At 45.0% G+C, this 17071-nt stretch overlaps 1 protein-coding gene and 1 long non-coding RNA gene across 2 annotated transcripts in view; both read right to left on the reverse strand.

Moving 5' to 3' along the window:
* The window catches only part of WNT5B (Wnt family member 5B), a 68716-nt gene that overhangs the window by 16621 nt on the left and 35024 nt on the right, over positions 1-17071 (reverse strand). The gene's annotated exons all lie outside the window — the stretch shown is intronic.
* Positions 2603-17071, reverse strand: LOC139587722 (uncharacterized). The gene is made up of 2 exons (XR_011678466.1): positions 13853-17071; positions 2603-13810 (listed from the first exon to the last, which is right to left on the reverse strand). It is a non-coding gene; the product is annotated as an uncharacterized lncRNA (long non-coding RNA).

The following is a 17071-nucleotide window of genomic DNA, read 5'->3' on the forward strand; positions in this document are numbered from 1 at the left end:
GAGCCGCCCGGGTGCCTCTCCCAGCCAGGAATGTGAGACGGCAGCAGCTGATGAGGCAGTTCCACAAATACAGGTGATGTCAATGTCCGTGTGAGCTTCTCTGAGCACATGTGCACAGCCAGGACACAGCACCAGGCAGCCCTGCACTGGTGGCCCACTGACAGCACCATGGCGTGGTGGAAACTAAAACCTTTCCAGCTGGGAAAGCCTGGGAGATGCTCACGTGAAACTTGGTGCAGAAACACACAGCATTAATGGCATATCTCATTTTAAATATTAACATGCACAGGCAGACGATGATTAATAACAGTAAAGTGTTATGAATACTGCTGGCAGCAACCTGACTGCCAACGAGCACAAGCAAGTGCTTGTCATCTTATTTGGAAACACAAGACATAAGTATTGCTGTATGGGAGAAGATGGCTTATGCAGCCAGCCTGACATCCTGTCAAAGGTAGCAACTAAAGGAGTTCCTTCAGCAGGAGAGGTCTCAAACTCTGAATTCTACCTAAAATCTGCTGCTGGTGAAAGCAACTGCCATTGAACTAATATGTGAGTGAGTAATTTTTAAGGTGCTGGAAATAATTTCTTCACTGGCTGTGTTTATGACTTCAGATAAAGTGATAATAGCAGGTGAGGCATTGCTGCAGGGATTTAGGCTCAGCCAGCACCTTCCACACCAAAAACTGAAAAGCACTTGCCTGGTGGTCTGAAGAATAGGATCTTCCCCTCTTGTGTTGGTTTCTACTTGCCACCAAAATCTTGAATGCGAGACTTTGATTTTGTAAATAAAAAGCTTGGGTTATTTTTTAAGCCCAACTGCAGGACAGGTTCAAACAGCTTTGAGAAGTTGTTTGCTCAAGCAGGGCTGGGTGGGAGACATCAGTGAAATTTTGTGAGGATGAGAGATGGGGTGAAGCAGGGCTGCTGGTGGGCTGGGATGAACACAGTCAGCAAAGCATTAGGTAGGACAGCCCAACCTCACTGCAGGCATACCACCCCTCCTGCCCATCATCCCTGTCCATCTTTTCCCATCCAAGGACTCCCACTTTCACCCCAAACCAGCAGCAGCCCACTCACATCAACTCAGACCACTCCTGCTACACTAGGAGGAGGAAGAAGAGCAGGAGGAAGAACTCCAGAACCACAGGTTGCTCTTAATTCTGTGGAAACAGGTCCCATCCCACCCCCTCCAGTGGGCATGGATCACTCAAACAGCAGAAGTGAACCTGCTTGAGCACTGCAGGTCTGATGTTTGCACCCAGAGCACTAAGGATCAAGTAAGAGCACTACTGGGCCAAGTAAGGAGCTGTTGCCTTAGATTAAAGGTTTAATGCTTCTAAGAGGGCAGAGCAGTGGCAGCAAGCCTTCATCTTTGTAAGCCTTGGCATTCTGCTGCATTCAACAGTCTGCTGCCCTAGGCAACTGTCTCCTGTGTTGGCTGGCTGCCTGAAATTTGTACCTGTGTTTGCCTTTGTTCACTTTTCAGAGGTGACAACTGTGCATGAAGCATAAATTTACACATCCAGTTTCCAAAGTCACAGTGAAGCAGTTGGAGAGCTATCACTGCTTTCCCAACACTGTCCCTGCCATATTTGCTGGAGGGAAGCTGCAAGACTCCAAGAAAGGGAGGTCACGTCCATGAGATCATTTGCAAAGATTTGGCAGACCGTGAAAAGAGTTGAACCCTTGCTGGAAGACAGCCCTGATAAATGAGAAAGGGAGGGTTACTCATGCAAATTCCTTGTCCTACCCTTATTGTTTCTTAAAAATTCAGGATGTCCCCAAATGTGACACAGATCTTTACTGAGTACTATAAGGAGTGTTGAAAGAAAACATCACTTCCACATAACTCCAGCATTCCTCATTTCTGCAACTTGTCTAATTTCTTCTAGTCTGGGGAGAACTGGACATACATTCTTGCTGTAATGATCAAGAGCTTGAGTTCCTGTTTATTCTTGCAGCTTGACTGGAGTTCAATGCTTGCTTTTAACGCCTCACAATGTCCAGTGCATCCAGGAACACTTACTGCTTTCTCTGACACAAGACACTCCTCAAGATGTGAAGGATATTCACTGAAGTAGAGTCTCCTCTGCTTGAGGAGCCAGTAGAGATGTACTGCCCAGTGTCATGGTTTAACCCCTCTTCACCCCAGCTTGTACTGCTGAGCACAATTTGATGTGGTCTGAGGTATCCCTTTGGCCAGTTGGGATCAGCTGTCCCAGCTGTGTTCATTCCCAACTCCTTGTGCACCCCCAGCCCACTCAGTGGCAGGGTGGGGTGAGAGGCAGGAAAGGCCTTGACTCTGTGCAAGCCCTGCTCAGCAATAACCAAAATATCCTGGAGTTATCAACAGTGTTTTCAGCACAAATCCAAAACACAGCCCCATACCAGCTACTATGACGAAAATTAACTTTACTCCAGCCAAAACCAGCACACCCAGGAAGGAGGCTTTCCATGAGCTGCTCCAAGGGGAATCCCTGCCCTCTGGTTCTGTGCCATGGACCTGCTGCTGACAGCATCAAGGGATGTATCATAACGTCCTGCTATCCATCTGCTTCTGGCAGACAGGCCTTAACCACAGCTCTTACTAAGACTTCAGGAATCTCATTAAAGTCACATACTTGCCCATTCAGCTGAACCAGTTTTAGAGGGAGTGTAGATTAAAAAAAAAAAAAAAAAAAAAAGAAAAAAAGAAAAAAAAAAGCCAAATTCACTTGAAGGTAAATTGCAGTCTTCACAAAGAAACCTAAATCATCTTTTATCTCACCACACCCTGACTAGTCTGGTTCTGTGCTGCTCCCCTGCTGCCAGCCTGTCCTCTCTCAGCACTGTACCACCACATTGCTGTGCTGGTGTCAGCCTTACCAGATCTAAATGCATTCATTTATTTGTATTGCAATTATTACTTAACCAGCAACTGGAGCCACCTCCATAGGTCCAGACACAGCTGGGGTGTTACAGAAGGTGTAATAAAACCTTCTTAAAGTATCCCAGTGTATCATGTCTGCCCTTTTGTCTTGACATTGCCTCGCCTCACTGAATTGTTACGCACTGTCTGTCTCTGCTGGAAAGGCAGATTATTCCTGCTTATATCCTGCTTGTTTCTTTTGGTACTTACAGGCTCGGTTTTATCTCCTGATGTGCTCATGCAGTACCTTTTCCTGCATCTCATCACCTGTCACCCCTGCTGACAGATCCAGATTTCCTTTCACCACTACCTTGCCCTTTCATTTTTCCATGACTCCCCTGGCCAATGACATCCAGCCTCACTGTCACCAGGGCATGTAGTGCAGCAAATGCCAAGATATACCTGCCAGTCTCAGCAGACTCAGTGACAGCTGTCCCTGAAGTGCCTCACAAGGGAGAGCAAGAATGGAAGAAGCTTGCAAATAAAGCAGAAGTACTAGACAACAAAAGTGGCCAGATACTAAACATTTTTGCCATTTAAAACCAGAATATGTACAAAGGATAATGGTTCTATGAATAAAACAATTTCTTATTTGTGAAAGACACAAAATATATGTATAGCCTAATGAACATTGTCATTTTCAACACAGTATTTCATGACAGGCAATGAGCTCACTTGGAGCAAGACCATCTCACCCGCTACAAGAAAAGAAGCAAACTCCAAAGCTTAATCAGAACATGATCCTACTTCCTCTCAAAGGGATTCAGTGGTACTCATACTCACTCTCACAGCAGATTAAATCCTAGTGCTGAGCCAGCCTGGTCCTCTGAGACCAGCACAAGATGTCCCAAAGAAAAGTGCAAGAGACTCAGCAGAAGCTGCATATGCTGAAACAAAGTGGATTTAGATTTTTTGAAATCGAGAAAGAAGCAACGCAGACCCATCCCTGCAGGTATATAGCTGTCTGGAAACTCTCCACATTTGTGATATTCCCATGGACAGATCCAAGCCATCCAGTTCCATTTTACATGAGAAATCTATTTGCATGTTGGCAGCCTCAGTTGAGAGCCAGAGTCCTAAACCAGGACATGTCTAGCCCAAATTTTGCACCTCTTGTTCCCACGACTGCTGTAATACCAGGGTTTCTGGGGCTTCAGCAATCATCCATAATCACAAACTGAAACCTTCTTAGCGTCCTCTATTTATATGGGAAAGTCCCATAAGAAATTAGACCAGTTCTACTATGTATAATTATAAATCTAACAAATCTAGATACACATATTTGAAGGAAGTACCAAGCATTATCCTCTGCTGACCGACCAGCAGCTTACTTATGATGCCCATGGAGCCACAGCTTCCTTGCCAGACAAGCACCCCATCTCCTTCAATTGCACTAACAATTTCATCTTCAGAAAATGTTCCCCAGGTCCCCTCAAAGGAGCCATGGGGGGTCAGGTTGAAACACAAGCCCAGGCAGGATTAGGAAGCTCATGCTGCTGCTCCCCAACATCAGATTTCCAAGAATGAAAGACTCCATCCCTTAAGGCCATCTAGCTAACATCTAGCTTTCCCAAATGTTAAATTTGCACAAAGGATTAACCCTAGAGGGGAGTGAGACATGAGAAAAATGAAAAGAAGAACATGCATCCCTCCTTTGTTTTCCAGAGGCCAACCCTGGGAGCTGGTTTGCTACCTGCTGTATCTGACCACAGCACAGACCCTCAAGCAGTGACGGGAAGGCAGCCCTGGTCTTGCTGTGGAGCTGATGCTGCCTGCAGGATTTGTATGAGACTCTAGGCTCAGATGATGGTGGTTATGAGCACAGCCATCAGCCCTCCTTGGAGGTCAGGAAGAGTAGGAACACAAAGTTCTCTGACAACATGAGCAAGGAGGCAGAGCAAGGCAATCCAACTCAAAGCAACTTCTCTGCAGAGATTTTAGGACAGGCCAGGGGATGGAAACAGTTGGATGACTTTAAGTGTTCTCTTCCTCACTCTCATCTTGGAAAGCATGGAGCACCTTCATCCTCCCTAAAGGGCTGTCCAGCTACTCCCATCCCAGTGGAGCCATCCCAAACCAAGATTTATGTCTCCACATCTCACAGGCCTGGACCTTATTTTTGCTCTGGTTATAGATTCCTTTTAGCTTGTTCCACGCTCTGTAATCATTACATCAACTGCCAAAGGAAATCAAATATTCAAAGTACAGTTGAGCTGTTGCTGCAGTGGTTCTTAATTCTCCAGGAGTGAACGACTGGAGGAAATGGAGATGCACTGATTACTGCTGTGTCTTGCACATTCTGCACCTCAGTGAAGGTCACAGGGACCAGCCTCAGACTGGGTCAGATCAAGACCCTCCTGTCAGCTAAACCACTGCCAGCAAAGCTTGACATGTACCTTTCCAAAGGAAACAAGAAACCATTGGAATAAATCCAAATTCATTAAAATTTTTATCCTTCCTAACAGACTCTTCAAAGAGGTTCTTAAAAAGTCTAGTCTAATAAAAATAATAATGGTCAGCTTTTCCTCCACTCTAGACTGGCAAAGCAAGCACATACACCCATGCCTTAAACCCCACAACCCTGACAGCCACTATTTTTCCTTACAGAAAAGGAAAGGGCTGAAAGGGCTGAGTCACAGGTTGAAAACAGTAAAACCATGGTGCAGCTTTACTCCATTCATTAAAGCATTAAACCAGGTGCCTGAAAGTAAGTATATCCCTGCTCATTTTTGCTGAATTGGGATCAAAATTAAAATCTGCTTGCTTTTTCAATTCTTTCAACCATCAAATACTTCTGCTGTCAATTAAAAGTTGCTCCTGCTCAAATACAGAACACTTGGGAATAATGCCCAAGTGTATAATTGCATCATCTTCATAGTTTTCACAAACAGTTTCCAAACCAAAGAGAAAAAACTTTTTTTTTCAAGCATGCTTACTGTGTTTTATATTAAAAATAAACTTAGTAAAGGTTGAAGCACCATAAATAAAGCCCTGTCTATATCAGGAGATGACACCAATTTAACCAATTTCAGAACTTATCTTCTATACTGTCACACTTCAATGAAGGAATTTCCTGTTAATTCTGGGTGCAAGAGATTTAAGCTAAACCTATTCAAACTGTTTGGGGAATAGACTGCATACACATTTGTATCCAAAAGGAGATAATTTTATATCTCAGCTTCATGCACCAATCATTTACATGCAATTTGAACTGCAGAACATAAAGGTATCCTGTTACAGATCTTAAGCTCACTGCCACAGGCCCAGGGCACAACTGCACAGAGAATGAACATCAGCCTCCTGGACAGGAACTTCACAAAGCTAAGATGCTGCCAAAGCCCTTGTGTTATCAGGTCAAGGCCTTGAAGTGCAAGAACACGATAGCAAAAAAAAGGAAAAAAAAATCAGTGTGTTAAAAAACTGATAACAAAGCATTAGCTTGAAAGATGGCTCTGTGTAAAATTACCTGATTTGTAAGAGATGAAGTTTCCAGTATTTGTGCTATCATTTGCTGCTTTGTAAATCCTTCCCCAAAAGGAAAAAAAGAACAACTGGAAAAGTAACTGAAGCTGCTAGCGCACTTTATTCAAATTTGTTCATTTTCATTGACTTTGCCTCAGTTTCAAAGCATATTATATAGATATTTTAACTGCCAAAGCTATCCAAAAGCTTTCCAAAAAAAGCTGTGCTTTTTTCCTGCTTCTCTCGCCAACACGAACTCTAATGTGACATTTTGGTAGAGACACTAGAATAGCATCCATCTCCTCCTCCCACAGCTCTGCCTGCCCAGCAGGGCTAACCAAAATCAAAACTTGCTTTGCATCAACACAGCCAGTGCAAGTTGTCACCAGACTGACTTTCCACCCATGGTGAGGCTTTCTGAGCACATCCTGCACTCCACCAGTGGCAATTTCATCCTCCAAATAGCTCAGCCCACACCTAGGCTTCAAAACAAGGAATCAGATTTCAGAGGTGCCTGTGGAAAAATGTGTTTTTCCTTTCCTGCTTTGGACATGAAAAATGTTGTAGCCACCAGAAACTTAACTCCAAGGGGTTAAATTATCTGGGAAAAGTAGGCACTTATCTAACACCTCATCTACTCAGAAAGCAGTGTACAAGCCCATGAATGACTGGCACCAGAGAATTTGGCCCTGAGTTGTTCTGAGAGTCCAGATTGTGACACCCACATTTTGCAGCCCTTCAAATATGGATTTAAAAGTCACTGTTCCCACAGCAGGTGCAGCTGAGCTGGATAAGCCTGCCCAGTTCAGATCACTACGATCCTGCAAACTTCAGAAAGGTATTTGGTTATTTTGACTTCTAGTGCCAACCAGTTTCCAATCCAGTTTGCTATGGAGAGCTGAGGGAGGGCAGGACTGCTTCTTTTGCCACAGTGTGGGCTGATGTCACCTTTGAAAGATCATACACCTCCAGTGTCATATGGTGTGACACTGTCACCAGGTCTCAGGATCACACCTGAAGAAGGAAATGAGCAGGTACTGAGTGATGCTCATTCCTGGTGACAATTCAGAGGGAAGGGCGTTTTCCTCAGAAGCAACCAGTGCTTGGAAGACTGAGCCTTTGGCCTCTCCTGTGGCCAATCTGTACCCTGGGCACAGGGTGGGCATCAGGTGCCCTGCAGGGACAGAGCTGCCTCCCCTCCCCAGGCACCATCACACCTTTATGCTAAGGGCACTCTCTGGCCATAGAATATGTCCATTAATATCCTACAGTGAAAACATGTAAATATTGTTATTATTTAGTTCATGCTCACACTAAACCTTGTGCAGAGCTTACCACATACAACCAAATAGTCTACAGGACACGGCTTTTTCTAAAAGAAAAAAATGTGTTTATTTTCCCCTTGAAACTAAAGGGAGAACACACATTCAGCAGGAGAAGTCCAGCAGGTTAAGTTCTTCCAACTGCCACTCAAATAGAGAAAATTACAATTATCTATTTTACACTACAATCCAAAAGGATATTTACAGTCCTGGAAATTCTTTCCCAACCTCTTGAACATATTTATTCTCTCTGGCAATATGCTATTGAGTAAGTGGACTAGACAGGGACAGGGAATTTCTGTAGGTGGAACAGCTGAACATCTGGAATGCAACCTCTGCTTTATTGGACAACTACAAAGTTCTTGCAAAGAAAAATGTGTTTGTCCTGAAAAAAAAAAAACCAACAAAAAACCCCCCACCCCAGTGTATCCACAGAGAAGATAGGAATTGCTTATCTTACAGGAGAGGGAAGCAGGCTGCATTGCATATGGGGGTTAGAGGTTTGCTTGCAGGTGTGGACCTCAGAAAGCTGCTGTCTGAGGATATGTGCACCATCCTTGCAGCAGGCAAGGTGTAGGATGAAAGAGGGAATTGCCTGAGTCTCTACACTGCAGGGGAAGCAAGAAATCCTATTAAGGATTTATGCTGTTCCAGCAAAATAACTTCCTCACTTGAAGCAGAAGCCAGCTTTTTCACTGTCTTGACTTTGCTCGTGCTGACAGCATGCAGTTCTTCAGTCAAGCCCAGTGCCAGCTTTGTACAGAGAGATTCAGCATCAGGAAATGGGCTAGCAAGGCTCCTGCTCTCAGGCACAATTTCATTTGCCTCTGCACTTCCAAGACTTTGAGTGAACACTTGTAGAGAGAAAGAAGTTATTTACTACATGAAAGGGTTTGAAAACACAGTGATGTGCACATTCAAAAATATGTTCTAGAGAAGGCATGCATGGGAGATGTCTGAGGAGACATTTGTGCGTGGTGTGTAATAATTATAATGTGTTTTCATTTACACAGCGTCTCCTCCACACACTAGGGAATGTAGCAAAATGCAACTAAAACCACATATCCTTACAAATAAAGGGACAGAGAAAGAGAGAGTTTCATACAAAGGTTAAACAAAAAAATCTGTTTAATGTCACTTTGGGGATTACAGGAACTGGAGTAAAACAAACATCCAGAAGAAACTTTGAGGGCTTGCTTCAGGAAAAGCACGTGTGTGCCACCATATCTACATATTCAATATGTCTTGCTGGGACAGCTTGGGAAAAATAGGAAGCTGGAAATTTTCAGTGTGGGAATTAGATGGAAGAATGTGAACCATTCTAAACAAAACAGAGTGGAGTTGCCAGCTGACTTGCTAAAATGCCAGTGCTCTCTAGGATCCCTTGAAACAGAGCTGAGCACTGGCTCTGCTGCTCAGGGAGTGGGTAGGGAGCCAGGAGATTTGGGCTGGATTCCTGGCCCTGCAACAAGCCCAGCATGTGACGCTGGGAAGTCATTCAGCTCTCAGTTTCCAAAACCTGATTTCATGCCTGCACTTCTGGGCACCTAGAGTGAGACAGCAAGAGCCCAAACACCCCAGACTTCAAACAAGGGCAAGCTGCAGGTACTCACTTCCCATCCAGGAAGAACACACAGTTTTGGGTTTAGTTTCATCAGGGATGAAGCAGGGCTAAAAACTGCAAAGGAACCTGAAATGCTACAAAGCTCCAGGTAGGATGATTACATGATTAGACACCTTTTGCCACATGGATATGCAAAGAACTATTACTGTGTTACCTGTTGCTTCCCACACCCTGTGGCAATTATTGCCATTCTATAAATATTTTCCCAGATTTCAATACACCTGAAGACTTTTGTTTATGTTTCCTGCTTCAGGGCACCAAGGAATAATCGTCTCACAAAAGGATTCACTGTTCCAAAAGACACCTAAAGAATACAGATCAGGATTGCTGGCAAAAAGCGTGGAACAACAACACTGACAAGACTAGGAAAATACTAGATCTCAAGGGTGAAACAGTGGAAAGAAAGAGGCTTTTCCACATAATTTAGTCAGCATGTATGCTGGGAAAAAAAAACAGAAGTAAAATCCATATTTCTAGCTTATACTTTTCTGTATGCACACATTTAAAAAAAAATTGGAACCATCAGAACTGGAGAAAGTTGAATTCTCATTGTACGTAAGGGGGGTCTGGTCACACATTAATTTACATTATACTGTAGGCAAAGGTTTATTATGGACTTTTTAAAATGAAAAGTGTAGACACAAGTTGAAAGAACAAGTGTAAAACACAGATCTTGCTCTACCCATTTATATTTCCACCTCCAGCATGGTGAACTCTATACTTTCTTCCTGCCCTGTTTGTGCCTGCCCTTAATTTTGCCCCAACATTTCCAGAGAGGATTTCCGAGATTTTTGTCATGCACAGAGAGATAACACATGCTGGTGAATTTACTTGCCTTAATGGGGTTTTAGAGTTTCCACATGAACCCAAGAACAGAAGCAAGAACAAAAGAAGTTTCTGAAAGGGACATCCCCTTGCAACCATATTTTCATGTACCCATTATAGTTGCACCAGATAACTTTCAGAAAATCAGGGGAATTTAGCACAAACAATCTCTGCACTGGTACTTCCAGGATTAAAATGTTACAGTAACCTTCCTTTGGCCACTGAAATCCAAATCTTCTATTAAGTATAACATTCTATTTTGTGTCTTTAGCCTGCCTTCCTTATAAAACTGTATTTTCTAACTCTCACCTTTGTGCCAAGCTCTAACTGTGAATCTCATTTTCACAGCATGTTTCCAAAACAGTATTGCCCTATTTTTCAGTTTTCCTCCAAGAACTTACTTCAGAGCCGGTGCTCATAAGGCAGGTGACATAACTTGGTCCAATTCAAGTGAATTGCCAATTTTAGAATGCCATTTACTACCTGAAAATGTGCTGGTGGCCACAGTCCAGAGAGGGAGGAGTCAAAAGTAATGCTGCAGTAATCCATGGGTACAAAAATCTTGTGTTTTAAGAGCCACACAGCTACATCAGTACCCTCCCCAAGCTGAGCTCACCCTCTTGTGAGGTTACCTTTCACTGTGGCAAGAATGTATGAATGACTTGTCCCTGGACCTCACTCTGGGGGGCCCGTGCAAGGCTTGACTGGAAAGCCCAGAGACTGATGTCTTTTCTTCCTTGCAGCTTCTGACAGAGAGCACAGGGAGCAGCTTCCCTGACAGCCAAATTCCCCTTACTCACAGGCCAGTAATGCTACATCTGCCCTGACTGCAGGGAGAGATGCTCTGCCCAGAGCATCTCAGGGTGAATGTGCTGGCTGTCAGTGGAGCTACACACACAGAGCATTCATCCACCTCTGCTGGGTTTTGGACTAAACAGCTGTTACAAAGGAAGATTTCACAGGCCTGCTGCTGTAACAGGTACCACACAGCATGTCAGACACACATGTTTCTGCTGTGACTGCAGGGGCTGTCCCTATTAGATCAAGTTGTAGAGGTCTCAGAGTTCAATCCCCAGGAATGGCTTATGAAAGCAGTTACCACCTGAAAGGTCTCTTTGTTTTTGTGCCACTGCTTTTAATAATAATGATTGCATCAGATATTTTCTGCCATCTCAATCTTCTTTGGTACTGCTAATGAAGAAATGACAAAGCCCAACACTTAAAACAGCACCCAAGACTTAAAATAGCACCCAATACAATGAACTGCAAACACTTCAGGTTTGAGGTTTTACATCCTGCCCTCCCAAAGCACTTTCCCTTTGGTGATTTTAACCATTGAGTACCAAGCTCCACATAAGCCCTGAAGGGTGGGACATGCATGGCCAAACCAGGGAATCGCCCGCGGGCAAGGGCCCAGGTCACCTGCTGCAAGCACCAGACAGTCCTGTCCCACAGAGGCAGACAGACAGACAGACATGAAAGGCACATGGCATTCGAGGGAGTTGTCTGGACAGTCACAAATTGTTTTGATTCTTCAAGCAATCCTTTCATTTACGCTTGGTTCAATCTGTTACAGCAGCAACAGTCGCTGGCCAATTTAACAGCAAAACTGGGAATATAATCCTGTCCTCCCACACTTCACACCCTCTGCCCATGCCCCCTCATATCAGCAGAGTTGTGTTCTTGTCAGCTACTGACTGAAGGAAAAACAAGACCTGAAGAAAATACCCAAATCCAAAAGCCTTCAATCTATAGCTGGAGTCTGCACTGAGACATTAGCTCTGAATTTTGCCCCAGCATCTAACCACATATCCACACTACATTGTATTTTGAATAAACCAACTGATTGCAGGAAATACATGGCACATGAGAATTACTTTGTGCAGGACAAACCAAACCATGTAATCCTAAAATACATCCTCATGTAGCACCTGTTAGAGACATGAAGCCTGCTACAAAAACCCAGCTTGTTTTTTAAGGAAAGCTTCATAGTGACCTAGTCTTCACAACAAAGCTCAATAGGCAAAAGGATCCCAGTATTACCATTTCCAAAAAACCCTCTTATCAGTTATATTTTCTTTATATTCTCTGACCAAAAAAATGAAAGATCATGAAAATGAAAAACTAGCATGAATTCCAAAGGGAATCCACTCACTGAACACCCTATGCTGTTTATATATGTGTGTGTGCATGCACACAGATATGCACACGGGCAACACAGAATCACAGAATCATTGAAAAATTTGGTTTGGAAGGGACCTTGAAAGGCCACCTAGTCCAACCCCCTGCAATGACCAGGGACATCTTCAACTGGACCAGGTTGCTCAGAGTCCTGTCCAACCTGACCTTTAACATTTCCAGGAATGCAGCAGCCATCACCTCTCTGGGCGCCCCGTGTCAGTGTTTTACCACCCTCAGTAGAAAACTTGTATCCAGTCTAAATTGACTTTCATTTAGTTTAAAACCATAAACTACTGTCCTATTGCAACAGTCCCAAAAGCTCCCTTTTGGTTTCATTCATACACAAAAAAACATTCCCCAAACTGAATTTGAAGAAACTCCACTAAACCAACTTTAAACCCAGTTTAAGACCATGGGTTGTATCAAACTTAGTTGATTTTTGTGGTCTTGCTTCAATCTGATTAAGAAGTTCTGGAAGCCAACTTGTGAAGGACAACTGTAGCCCCATGGAGTGTGGCTGCATGTAAGTTTAGATGGATCAAAAGAGAGAGAAGCATTAGCTCGGCATGGGCTTTATTGTCCAAGTGTTTTTGCATCACTTCTGTCCTGCAGTCCCAATGGCCACTGCCCAGAGGCAAAAAACCAAAGGCTAAAAAGATTCCTGTGGGTAAATTCTCAAGTTTTTCATTCCACAGCTGAAGCCGTGAAAAGGCAGAAAGCACATGGAGTAGGGTGGCAGAAGAAAAGTAAGGATAAGGAAGGACTCTGTTATCTCTTAAATGACTATTTTGAGCCAAAATTTACCCTGCAAAAAGACAGGCAAAAGTAACAAACAAGGCCAGGCTGAGATGGGAGCTAGAGAGAGACCTGGTGGATGTTATACCCAACCATGCAGGATGGACAACAGTGCAGCTTTATCAGCACGAGCTGCTTCCAATCATAGAAGCCACGAGTGAGTTATGTGAATCCTCCTGAACCCCTGCCAAGCAAAACTGTACAGCCTCCACTGAATAGTGGTGTAACTGCAGGAAAAAAATGAAGCATTTATCTGGCAAGTGCTTTCTAAAAGAGAGCATGGCTGTCAGGAGCTGCTCGAGGAGCTGGAATGCTAGAGATGGTTCCAGGGGGATGGAGCAGCCATCAGAGTGCCTAAGAGACAGGCAGGGATTTTTAATAAAATGCAGTTTATCACACGGTGATTACCACCTCCTATTTATACCACATGAGATCATGAAAAACATGGCACATACTCCTTTACTCCTGGAAACACAAAGTCAACCCAACAACCATGAGATAAATTGGCCCTTTTCATGTACTTTGTACTTTGTCTTTCTAAACCTCTATTTCCAAACATCTGTCACTTAGACTGGCAAATAAAAAACTGCTAGAATAGTAACTTCTGTGCCTTCCTCTCCCCCAGATCAACACTACAGTAGATTAGGATTACAAATCCAAATTCCAGGCTGTTCCACTCAACATGTAAACCTTAACAGGTTAAGGTTTACATGTTCCACTCAACATGTAAACCTTAAAGGAAGGACAGACGGTCTAAGTATATAAGAAGTAAGAAAGAGAACTTTAGAGTCTCCAGGAAATGCTTCATCTATTTCTAACTTCAGCTGGCTACACACAAGAGGCCTTACAGACACAATGTGCCAAGATACAAAGAAAAAAGTATTTCAGGTAAGCTTTTCTGCCTTGAAGAACACACCTTTTCCTGCTCCCCTTCAAATGTGGTTTGAAAAGCTTAGGGAGAGGAAATTCCACATTATTTCCACAGTAAGATTCCGCAGCTGAGTTTGGGATAATACGGTGAAAGCCTTCATTAGCACTCTTTGAGAATGACTTGTAGAACTTGCTTGTAGCTTTGCCAGTTATGAGTAATGCAACAATCCCTGAGACACTTCTGTGCCACATTTCCTTCACACATTGCCTGATGTCTACTGGACTCAGCCTTCTTGTGAGGGATCCCACTGCCTCCAGACAGGGAATCCCTGCCACAACAGGCCTGTGAGATGCCACACCTTTCTCCTCACTCCAGGGAAATTCTCCATGTCTGTTGTGATGCTCTACAGCTGATCTGAACACAGCCCATCTGCAGAGAAAAAAATCTACTGCCCCCAATCTTTTGCTTATTAACGCGATGGCTAACTAACGTCCCAAGAGCACAAACTGCAAAAATAATACTACAAAGTAATTCCTACTGGGCAACACCCCAGTACAGCTCCTGTGTGTCACTGCAGCTCCACAATCACTAAAACCAGGTCTGTGCATTGCTGGATCCCCCAGGAGTAGAAATTTCATCGGGATCAGGCCAAGGCATGTGATCAGGCTGCTGCTGAATGAGCCAGAGCTCAGGATGCAGGGCCAACACCAATCCTGCTCTGGCCACGTGCCAGGCACAGGGGTGCAGACGATACCTGATCTGGCTGGAGCTGAGCACACTGACACCTGAGCCGGCATAAAGTCTGCTAGTAAAAAGTTAACCTGTCAAAAACTTCTTGAATTAACTCAAGCAGGCAGGGTGAATGAATACCAGGTCAGCGCTTCACATCATGTGGCCACCCCATTTTGGAGCCAATAATAGGAGCTGCACTGCTGGCTTTTGTTGCTCTGCCAAACCACAGCCAAATGTTGATAGTGATGTTTATATGCATGGGGAACTCAGTGCACGATCAGGGCCTCAGAGTCCTTCAACTCGCCTTGCCTCCAACTTAAAGCAAAAAGGAAGGTAAAAAGCAGAGTGAAACCTAAACGTTTAACCTCTAAGTAGTCAACAGAATCTACTAATATGGAATCTGTACGTGAAGGCAGAGCAATGACTGCTTCTGTAGCACATAAATTTAAGTGATTATTAAAATAGAGCCTATTCCTTCAGGTTAGTGAAGGCATCAGTACAGCAAACACATCAGTAACTAGGCTGACTTGTGCAGTATTTTAGCAATCCAGACAGTATTAAAAAGACACCCTGTCATGCTGAACAAATGCAAACTTTTTCTTTACAAAGAAAGGGTAGTCCTGCTCTTCTGAAACTGTTTTGAAAAGCCTAACCTGATCTCTGGTAGAACTTAAGCCATTTTTAACACTGCTGCAATACTAACCAGTGTTGAGATGTACACGGGTACCATACACGAGGCTATAGACACACAGGAAACATGGTTTTCAAACATTCTTTCTTGAAATTGCTGGAACTCACTAGAAATTGCTTGGTTTATGTGAGTATCTCAACAATTTTCAGAGCTAGTTCAAGGAGGCCATTAGCTGAAAACCATTTTCAGAAGATTCTCTATTTCCCATTACAGATGCCCTAAAACAATCCATGCAGAGATGTACAGCAACCTTGACAGCTATCCAGACCTCTGAGCTGATTACAGCCCTGTCTTATCACTCCTGCAGGCATGCCTGGACAGAGGGTTCCCAAACTTTGCTCCTCAAGGCTGTCACACCGCCTCACAGCCATGCCACAGGCCACAGCAGCCAGCACTCCAGCAGACAAGGGTGAGGCACCATCCACCTTCTCTTTGCTACCTTCCCCAGCTGCACAAACCCCTGTCCCTCCTCATGGGGCCCAGGGCTCCCAGAGAGCTCGAGGAGTTACCAGCCAGCCAGCCCAGCACGGACTTGGCAAACCTCGATGCAGAGGTGGCCCAGTGGCAGATATGGGGTGAAGCAAGGGGCTGGCTTCAGTACCGAGCTGGAGTCTCCAGCTGTGCCAGGGCAGATTTAGGTTGGACATTAGGAGGAATTACTTCACAGAAAGGTGATTAGACATTGGAATGGACTGCTCAGGGAGGTGGTGGAGTCACCATCCCTGAAGGTGTTTAAAGAAAGACTGGATGTGACACTCAGTCTGGTTGGCAAGCTGGTGTCTGGTCATAGGCCGGACTCAATGATCTCAGAGGTCTTCTCCCATCTAAGTGAGTCTGTGATTCTCTGAAGCAGTGCTGCTCTCTGCAGCCCTGACACCCCTGTCATCCATGGGTGACAGCACAGCACCCACCATGGCTTCTCTGCACCGACAGGGCAAGAATTAGGATTAGTAATGCATCAGGGAAAGCACTGCCAGCAGGCCAAGGGAGTGATCCTGCCCCTTTACTCAGCCCTGGTGCACTGCATCCAGTTCTGGGCTCCCCAGTACTAGAGAGTCCTGGAGAGGGTCCAGTGAAGAGTGACACAGAGGATGAGGGGACTGGAGCATTCCTGTTATGAGAAAAGGCTGAAAAAATTGGGCCTGTTCAGCCTCAAGAAGAGATGACTGACAAAATGACCTCATCAATATAAGTATCTTAAGGATGAGTCAAGAGGATGGAGCCAGGCTCTTCTCGGTGACACCAGCAATAGGACAAGAGTCGACCGGTACAAACTGAGGCACAGAAGTTCCTCCTGAACACAAGGAACAACTTCTTTCCTCTGTGGGTGCCCACGCACTGCACCAGACTGCCCTCAGAGGTTGTGGCGTCTCCCTCTCTGTACACTCAAGAGCCGTCTGGATGCCACCGTGTGCCATATGCTGGAGCCGGGGGTGGCCCCGGTGACCGCCGAGGCCCCTGGGGCCGGGCGCGGAGCCGCGGTGGCGCCCCCGGCGGCGGCGCGGGGCAGCGCAGCACAGCGGGAGCGGCGGGGGCGCCGCACGGCCCGCGCTGTTTCCAGGGCGACGGCTCGCCGTGTTCCGGACCGTACCATTGCGCAAGCGGCGCGGGTGGGGGCGGGAGGGGAAACAGGCCCGGCCCGGCGCCGCCTCCTCCC

The sequence above is a fragment of the Agelaius tricolor genome, unplaced genomic scaffold (assembly GCF_023055355.1).
Source record: "Agelaius tricolor isolate 1412-34295 unplaced genomic scaffold, bAgeTri1.0.p SCAF_3, whole genome shotgun sequence".
NCBI classification, from domain to species: Eukaryota; Metazoa; Chordata; class Aves; order Passeriformes; family Icteridae; genus Agelaius; species Agelaius tricolor.